The sequence below is a fragment of the Palaemon carinicauda genome, chromosome 2, assembly GCF_036898095.1.
Source record: "Palaemon carinicauda isolate YSFRI2023 chromosome 2, ASM3689809v2, whole genome shotgun sequence".
NCBI classification, from domain to species: Eukaryota; Metazoa; Arthropoda; class Malacostraca; order Decapoda; family Palaemonidae; genus Palaemon; species Palaemon carinicauda.
Window position 1 is genome coordinate 154552827 of NC_090726.1, and position 10000 is coordinate 154562826.

The following is a 10000-nucleotide window of genomic DNA, read 5'->3' on the forward strand; positions in this document are numbered from 1 at the left end:
ATATATATGTGTGTGTGTGTGTATATATATATATAAATATATATATATATATATATATATATATATATATATATATATATATATATATATATATATTGCAGAAAAGATCAATTTACTGATAATATAAGCTCTTATCAGCTAGCTTCTTCTATTTCGGTTATCGATCTTAAAGAAGTAAGAATTACTGATACAACAAACAAAATGTTCTCAAACTACACACCAAGGCACTGAAACATGTCTGGAGACAGCTGCAACATTCCCCTGTGCATTACATCACCAAGAGTAACGACAGCAAATTTATTACTAAACCACTACTATCACTACCTCTACATCTAATAATCATAATAACAGACCGACTGCAAGCATAATAACAAGCGCTTGTAGATTTCTAGCAACGAACCCCACTCCAAATGTTCTCCGAAGTCTAGCATATTACCGAGCTGTCGTTTCTCTTCCAAAACCACAACCCTTCGTCTACTTAAATAGCCCGAGCGTCTCCCGCTAATAATACAGAAGGTGAAACTCCCGTGAGATACCGGCGCCATGCCTTGGTTCCCTTCTATCTGGAAGGCGCTTGAAATACGGTTAATTGGTGATCACCTTGTGGTCCGATAAGGGATGGCTAATAACACCTTAACAGCCATTCCTTTTCTCCCGGGTTACTTATGGTATTGTACCAGCCAGTGGTGCAAGTGAAGGCCAATTGACGGGGGAGGGGTGGGTCATGATTTGATGGAAGAGAAGACCTGTAATAAGGGATATTTCCCTGTTCCAGATATAAATAGGACTTTTGATTTACATGGAAGAAAAGGAAATGGACCTGGGCAGGACATATAATGAGAATGACAGATAACAGATGGACATTAAGAATAACAGAATGGCTCCAGAGATTGCAAAAGAAGCAGAGAGAGAGAGAGAGAGAGAGAGAGAGAGAGAGAGAGAGAGAGAGAGAGAGATTTTAAGCTCAAAGGACGAACCTATATCACATTAATACCTACAGCTACATCCAAATTTAGTTCATAATTTATGTTTATTAAAAGGAATTTGAGCCACTGCTTTAGACTTACAAGGTCCATGTAACAAAAACTGAGCTAGGGGTTGTAAATATAGTATAATAAAGATATAAATATTACAACAACTATTACGTAACTAATCTGGTCAGCTTATATGACAAGGGGCGAAAATAGAGAAAAGCAAAGGCTAGAAGCGACGCAACTAAAATGGACACTGCAGCTCTTAATTGCTGTACTGCATACAGAATATTTTGCAAAGCGTAACGATTAAGGAGGAAGTTATGCAAATAAAACTCAACGATGTACTTCCTCTAAATTTTCTTTGAAATACAAACAAAACCACAAACAATTCTCAATTTTGTATTTTTTTCGATTCCTTAATTACAAAGTTACTACAAGCATTGTTTGGGCCATTAAAAATGTAATGCTATTGAGTGGAAGATCACCCATATTGCCAATATTGTGCAAGGTGGTCGTTAGGTGCTACTATAGAGGCGAGGCGAATGCAAGTCAAGTTTTTTTTTTTTTTTTTAACAGATAACGAGCTTATATACAAGCACTTAAGAGCAAGAATGTAAAATAAATTCAAACAATCTAAAACATTCGATGGCAAGCTTGACCAGATTGTTCCATTATCAGTGCTGGAGTGAGCAGGAAATAAAAAGAAATCATAGCATCACATTCCCACACCTAAAAACATACATATGAAATAGTGCTCCTTGCTTTAGATGCGAATTGTAGGCGGTTCATCTTGCAGGAGCTACGCAGGTTTTAGGTGATCAATGGAGACCCAGTCTCTTCTGTGTCACGTATGTTAATCAAGAAAGTTTCTCAAACAGATACCGAGCTTATATACAAGAGTTGAGTGCAAAAATGTCACTAAAATTCAGACACTCTAATACATGCGATGGCAAGCTTAAACATGTTGTTCTATTATAAGTGCGAGGGAGAGAGAGATATATGAAAAAGCAATATCCTTACATTGTCTGAGCGTGTATGAAACACTTTTAAAGGTTTAAAGGTCACTCGTGAATGACAGAAGCAAGGGGCAGTGATATTGCCCTATCAAGCAGGACAATGCCGTAGAGACTAACCATATTACATATGATCGACGCCCAAGCCTCCTCTCTACCCTACATAGGACCAAGGAGGGGCAGGCAATGGCTGCTGATGACTCAGCAGATAGACCTATAGGCTTCCCCAAACCCCCATCCTTAGCTCAAACGGAGGGTGAGGTTGCACCAACCAAAGGAACAAACGAGTTTGAGCGGGATTCGAACCCCAGTCAGGCAATCAACAGGCAAGGGCACTACCACTAGATCCAAAACTTCCTTACTGTTCTAAACATTCATATTAAGAGTTAATCGCAAGTCATTATTGATAAATAAGAGCAAACCTAAAATGTTTAAGTTAAATAATCCCCTCCCGACAAAATATGTTTAGTTCGGGCACTACATTCAAGAATCAAAAGATTTCCAACCTTGTGGGAAAATGCAATAGCTTTATAACTAAGACTTTAGGTAAGACACAAACATTCAATTCCAGGTATAATTCTCTCTCTCTCTCTCTCTCTCTCTCTCTCTCTCTCTATCTCTCTCTCTCTCTCTCTCCTCTCTCTCTCTCTCTCTCGATGCTTTCATTTCTTAGGAATCACGAAAATGTCAGGTCAAAATCGAATAACTGAAGTGCTTCCCAAAAACACAGGTCATTACTGCTAATTGAAAAAAGCATTCTAGCTGTCAATAAAGTACACCAGCAACTACCCAAAGTTTGCAAATTGCCAGTAACTCCTGCTACATAATCGAGAATTCAAAATGGCATGCTTACAAGGAAGTGCTTGAGGTGAACCTCCAAGAAGACATGAATGCTAACAATGTGCATGCAAGCAGTCTGACGCGTTCTGACTTATCCTTTAATATGGTAACAACATTTCTGATGCAACGCAATTCAAAGCAATGTGTAATCTTCGTGAGATTTTATCAACACTAGAAACATTTCATCCCGCAAAAAACATCGTGTGATGTTTCTCTCTGACAGTTCTCACAATAATTAATATTTTTTCTCTAACTTTTCATTATCTATTACCTTAAGAGATTCTCCCTGCATCTCATAATTATGAATCCCAATCTACATCTAATAGTCGCAGCACTATGCACTGTTTTTACTTTAGATTGCTCATTACCATAATCCCTCACTTCCAAATATCGTAGAGATATATCAAGACAAACGTTTATCACCAGACAACACAAATAAGCAGAGGACATGCATTAAACATATTTAGCATACTCAGAATACCAAATGTGATCTGAGAGAGAGAGAGAGAGAGAGAGGAGAGAGAGAGAGAGAGAGAGAGAGAGAGAGAGAGAGGAGAGAGAGAGAGAGTTACTTAAAAATTTTGACCATAACTCTATGGATAAAACATGAATTTTTGATATCCTCTCTCCTCTCTCTCTCTCTCTCTCTCTCCCTCTCTCTCTCTCTCTCTCTCTCTCTCTCTCTTTCATTTAATAGCGTACGAATTTATGTGGAATTGAACTACATGAGATAATACTTTTGAGTTTCAAGAAGAGTCATACATTTTGCATCACGCAGAGAACACTGAAGCCAATGAATTTGAGTGCTTTAGGAATAATCATCTTTGGTCTCTTTTTGTTAATAATGATTAAAATTGAGCTTTATATGAAAAATACACAAACAACGAAATGAATTTTGGATTCATGATTTGAATTGCCAAAATTGTAAGGGTACAACCAAACCCCTAAATATACAAATGATATCGATATAATGGAATACCAAAATGAAGGAGTACAATAGTAGAAAGAATTGCGTATAATGCCAAGCACAAAATTTTGGGGATAATATTATTATGTAATTAAATTGTTCCTTATACAAAAAGTCCAGCCCAACACCAGCTATGACGTAAATTATATCATGCGGATCTGATTCGTTCAATCTTCAGTGAAAAAAAGTTTTGAAATGACAAATATCTCCAACTATTGTAAAATCAGTATAAAAAGAAAAGAAATAGCGCGAGATAAAAAGCTTTCCCCGTACGCCTCACACATGATCTGATATCGAAGCACATTTTCAGAATCGAGATGCGAGGCCATGAAATTCCAGCAATAATAAAAGAACAAGAGAGGTCGAACGTCAAGATATGACAGCGGGGGCAATGCAAGTTGTCTCTCCCCTTAGGGCACGCCACTTGGAAATCCTAAATCCGGGCCTTTGGAAGTCCGACAGGGCCCTACGTCCATGTTTCAAGGTCTGACCATAGTTATTTTCTTCCTTGGGCCGCTATACAGTCTCTCGTGTGTTACCATTATGCAAATTTCTCTTTGACGGGACACGCATATTTTTATGCTCTCGCCAGGGATTTCGGCTTGTAGCCAAGAACTTAGGTGGAAATAAATGGTCTTTGGATAATCACTGGGCTACACGTTTGTTTTGCTTTCCTTACTGAGGAAGAGAGGGAGGGAGGGAGGGAAATCTAAGGCACCATGCTGCATTTTAGCTTTCATATCCTTAGGCAAACATAAGCCTCTTTTATGTGTAGACAAATCATGGCAAAACTTCTTTGCGTATAAAACAAATAACTTGGTACACATCTCCATTCAACCGTCTTAAAATTATTTTGAAGATAACCTTTTCTTTAATGATTGGGAACGTGGATGCTTTTGCATTTTTTAGGTATATCATCGTGGGACAATCATGCAAAGGATGTTTTGTTGTTAAGGAAATTCTGGCCTTTGAACGCATGAAAAATTTTCTATAAAATTTTCTCCCTATGCATGCAAGTTTCGCCTGACACCTTTCGAACGAGTTCTACATGGCTGTTTCTGAAATCTTATTATTTCTCTAGGTCAAAGGGCATGGTTTCGTGATGAACTGTAGCCCTAAGCTTGTAGAGGGCAGCTAACAAGGCAGGTAAGCATCCAGGTGAGAAGACTCTTTGGCCCTTTAGCAAATTATGTACATGGCAGCCACAAGTAAATATTAGCGGCAACAATGGCTTCAGCACATAATTTCCCGCCAAAAGAAAGCCAATAGTGGGCGCGCGCTGAGAACCCGGGGGCCCACGGTCGTGACGGACGCGTAATTTCATGATAACCATAAATTCCGCGCCACAAAACCCTCCGCCGCCATTATGACGGCATAAATTTATGATGCTTACATTGTTAGTAGGTATTAAGGAGACGAAGCGGATGCTAATACTGAACCTATTCTATTGCGACCACAACTCTCGTGGCGAAGTCATCAAGATTTTTTTCTCTCTCCTTTTCATTCCCGAGTCACAGTCCGATGCCTTGACGGTATGCAAGACGGTTCTTGATTGGTAGGCTAGCACGAGGCAATATTCGTACAACGCCCCAGCATTGTCTGAAGGTATTGGGGCATTACCGCGTTATCAAGACTTTTGCGCTGCCAGGGAGAGCTTATCATCCTCTGGCCTTCTAAGGAGGACCATTGTGAAGTCGTCGTGCCCAGGCCATTTGGTGTCATTAACTTCAAAATTCCAGTCGACCGGAGGGTAAAAGCGGCAACTCAATCACTGCAGAACTGAGACAAAAGACCATCTTACCCACTCGATGTCTTTACCTGGCCCCTCTCCCCTAATCACTCGGCCAGTGTCCTTTGAAGTCGAGTTGAATTCTGCAGGTCACCGAAGGTCAAGAATTATGACTATCAGATGGCTTGGACAAAACTGGCTATGCCGGAGGGCATAATCATGTTAAAACACACTGTCTTCTCTAATCTCAATATCAAAACAGGTCATTTATAAACGACCAGCTGATCCATATTTGTCTAAATCTCTCTCTCTCTCTCTCCTCTCCTCTCTCTCTCTCTCTCTCTCTCTCTCTCTCTCAAATCTCATTACTTCCTTAGAGCAGTTTGAGGTAATTTACGATCGGCTGAAACTAGATCGTCAGCCGATTAGGGGCTATCTGACCTTCTGCTGCATCCTTCGATTGCTGGCTTTGGGTTGGTTCAATCTACCACCCGGTGACTTGGTGCTTCTTAGATACAGCTAGAGAACTACTACTTGTCTGCTGTTGTTTCTTCTTCGGTTAACATGGGATGACACGGATGCTATTCGGTTCCGAAGAGAATAAGGAGGATGAAGAACTTAAGGAAGAGGAGGAAAGAGACCGGAAAGAAAGATAGCGAAAAAGAGAAAGGACCTCATGAACCAAAGTCCACTAGCCTTGGACGTTTTATCTTTTTTTTTTCAAATAAATTCATCAAGAACCCAAACCTTGCATTACCATCCTCGAAAGCACCGCTGGTGCTATTCACGGAGGTGTAAAGGACACCCCGATATGCATGCAATTGCCATCAATAAACCGCTTCTCGAGAACAAAGCATAATCCATGAGGGCCATAAAAAATGTATCTTATCAAGACCTGTCTTTAGCACCTCACACTAGAAAGGTTCCGTAATATTGCGCACGGGAAAACGAGGTGCTTTACTGGTTATCTGACGGCGCGTTCTCTCTCTCTCTCTCTCTCTCTCTCTCTCTCTCTCTCTCCATCTCTCTCTCTCTCTCTCTCTCTCCCTCTCTCTCTCCTCTCAACTAGGGATTTAAAAAAAAAATTTCTATTTTCATGAACGATTGTTGTGATCTCTCGTTCCTAATAATTATATGCTCATTAATAGTCTTGCTAACAACTTGAACGTTTTGCTTTATGAAAAAACACGCAGGGGGCATCAAGCAGGTTTGGATATGAAATAAACGATACAATTATAAAATGGATATATATTTCATCTTCATGAAAAGGATTATTTTAGAATTATATTTTCACTAAATGTGCTCAATGTACTAATAATGTTATACCATGGTTATTTAACAGATTTTTTTTTAAATACTTTTAACCATAAAACATAACATAATTTTATGGGTAGAAAAACTATCCCCTTTTATAGCATAAGCTTTGGAAAAAATGGGGAAAAATAGGAAAAAATAATGGCCAATATTCTTAAAGTTGAAAAAAAAGGAAGGAACGTGTCAAAGAATAAACCCATTGTCCTTCTCTGCGTTCATTTTCTCCCAAAACGTCGGGACAAAAGAATAAAGGAGTTTCAACTGCTCAGATGATTTAAGGGAACATTTGAATCGTGATAAGTTTTTTGCTTGAAGATCGTTTTTTTTCTTACCTTCTCTTATTTTGAGAATGGCTTTCGACAATTTTCATTTCTTTTTTTTACTTCATGAACGCTTTCCGACAACCTCATTTTGTAAAGCCCTTACTGGTTGGTTTCGACAACCTCATTTCGTACGCTCCTCTTATTGGCTGATTACGACAACTTCAATTCGTAAAGATTTTCTCTTGGCCGATTACAAATATTTTTTTATCATTGTTTATATGATTATATTTTTTAAATCAATAAATATCAGTAAACGAACCCTTTTCAATATTTTCAAGGCATGTAACATAAGGAAAATATAGGGTTACCAGATTGTCCAAAAAGTATTACCGGTAAAGAAATAGCGAGTAAAATCTACCCAAAAGAATAATTTTTGCGGGGTTTTACAGTAGCAATATCATAAATTACCCTTTCAGCCAAATTCCTTGAATACCTATGCACTACTTATGTTGTTTATATTTGTAGTTCAGTTATTAGCCTAACGAGGAAAATTTAGAAACCTCAATCACGGATTTATTTTCTAAGCCAATGGATTTACTTTTTCATTGCAGTCTGCGATTCTTAGACAACATTGCCGACGATAAACAGATTTTTTAGTATATTTCATCCGCATCACTTTTTAAGTATTTCGATGTATTTGTTATAATTCTTGCCTGTTTAACTGAATTTCATTGACTTAACGTAATTGGCTATTGATTTCCGTTTTCTGTTCACATTTTAGCTCCGATGATGGGAAATGTTGTTCCCGAAAGCTTAGCAAATAGACTGGTCAAATGCCGAAGTATCTGCTTTCCTTCACCTCTCTATTAAAACAGAATCAACTACACAAACAAAAAAATTCAAACATTCCTCACAGATCTGAAAAAGCGCCCCCCCCCCCCCCCCCCACACACCACACACAAAAATTAATAAGTTCTCAAGTCATTATTTTGATCTCTTATCTCAAAGTAAAAAACGTGAGAGATGATACAGATAGTTTTATTAACCAATCAAAACTTTGCCCATTTTTCTACACGTACAAGTGACCGTTTGCCAAATAATAAACCTTCACAATCACAAAGGTTCCGATGCCACTGGTTACTGTCAGATTCTGGATTTTTTTTTTTTTAGCTCTTCCTTCTCCCATGAACATGATAGCCTTCCATTCTTCTAAATCAAGTCCCACTCTTTTTCTTACCTTCTTTTTTTTTTCGGGCCTTTGCTACATATGGACAATGTCTTTCAATATAACTTTCTCTTTGCGTCCTCCTACATTAAACGTATATATACAGTAGTAGATTAAAACAAATATTTCCACCTCTACGGCAATAGATTAACGTCGTTTTGCGATTATACTTTGTTCCGGCTTACTTATCTATGCTAACGGTATTTTTGTGGGGTTAAATTTTTCTAACTTTTTTCATGTTATTTTAGCTAAATAAAATCATGATATCTTATGAAAGCGAACCCTACAACAGAATTCCATAATGAAATCGCCAACTGAAATATAAAAAAAAGACTGGCTTTAAAAAAAGTTTTATCTATTTTAAGCAGTTCTAAATTCTTTTTCTTCTAACTTTTCACCTCACTACTGATAGTCTAAATGAGACCTGAAAGAACTAGTCTTTAGCTTACTCTGCTGCCTTACACAATTTAAAGTCATACAGTATGCTGCTAAGGTCTTAAAAAGTGTCCGTTATGAATTGCAATTCTACTTGCATTTGAAATTTGACCTTTCCTAGAATACAAATAGCTCATATTCTATTTTATATTTTGAGATTGAACCAAAAGCTTCCCATTGCAATCAATGTCAATCTTTAATTCGTATCTTGATAAAACCTTGGGTTATGGAATTGCACAATCGTTCTGCCTTTCTAGACACGACCTCTTGGGAGATACTTTTAAAGCACCAAACAGGAAATCAGACACACATATTGTATATTTACGATAAATATTTATACATATATACATATACATATATATATAATATATATATATATATATATATATATATATATATATAAAGAGAGAGAGAGAGAGAGAGAGAGAGAGAGAGAGAGAGAGAGAGAGAGAGAGAGAGAGAGAGAGATTTATATATATATATATATATATATTTATATATATATATAATATATATATATATATATATATATATATATATATATATATAACATACATATATATATATATATATATATATATATATATATATATATATATATATATTAAATGGTTGCGCTGTCATAGACATTTGTTAAAGAAACTGGACTGGTTTTGTAAAATTTGGCCACAGTTTTTCCATCTGTCCGCTATGAAAATTACAAAGAAAGAAGGAATGAACACTATCAACAAGAAACAATTCTAGACAGAAGCTTGACATCCGGAGGAGAAAAACATTGGAATGGCAGATTTAGTTCAAGTCAGAGAAAAAACATATGAAAATCTTGAAATAAAAAGAACTGTACCACAATGAAAAAAAAAAATCAACTATAAAACCAATCTTATCAAATTATATTCTATTATTTTATAATTTTCAGTAAAGTCCTACACTTTCAGTTAGCACCATAATTATAAATATCATTTTAATAAAGTTGATGGTATCATTAACTGAAGTGTAATTTTGTGTTTTTTTTATTCTGCTATGGAAAAACAATGCAGTGAAAAGGAATCAGGTTTTTCAACAAGGATAAAACGTGTTAAAAGCATGATTAAATCTGGATTCAATTACGCAATGCAGGCATAACGTCATAAATAAAAGAAGTAACACCCTCCACAATATAAACAAGAATCTCTGAGGCGATTACTTTACTTCATTTAAAAATACCCATCAGATAAAGTTAATGAATTTCTTTGTTGGTAAA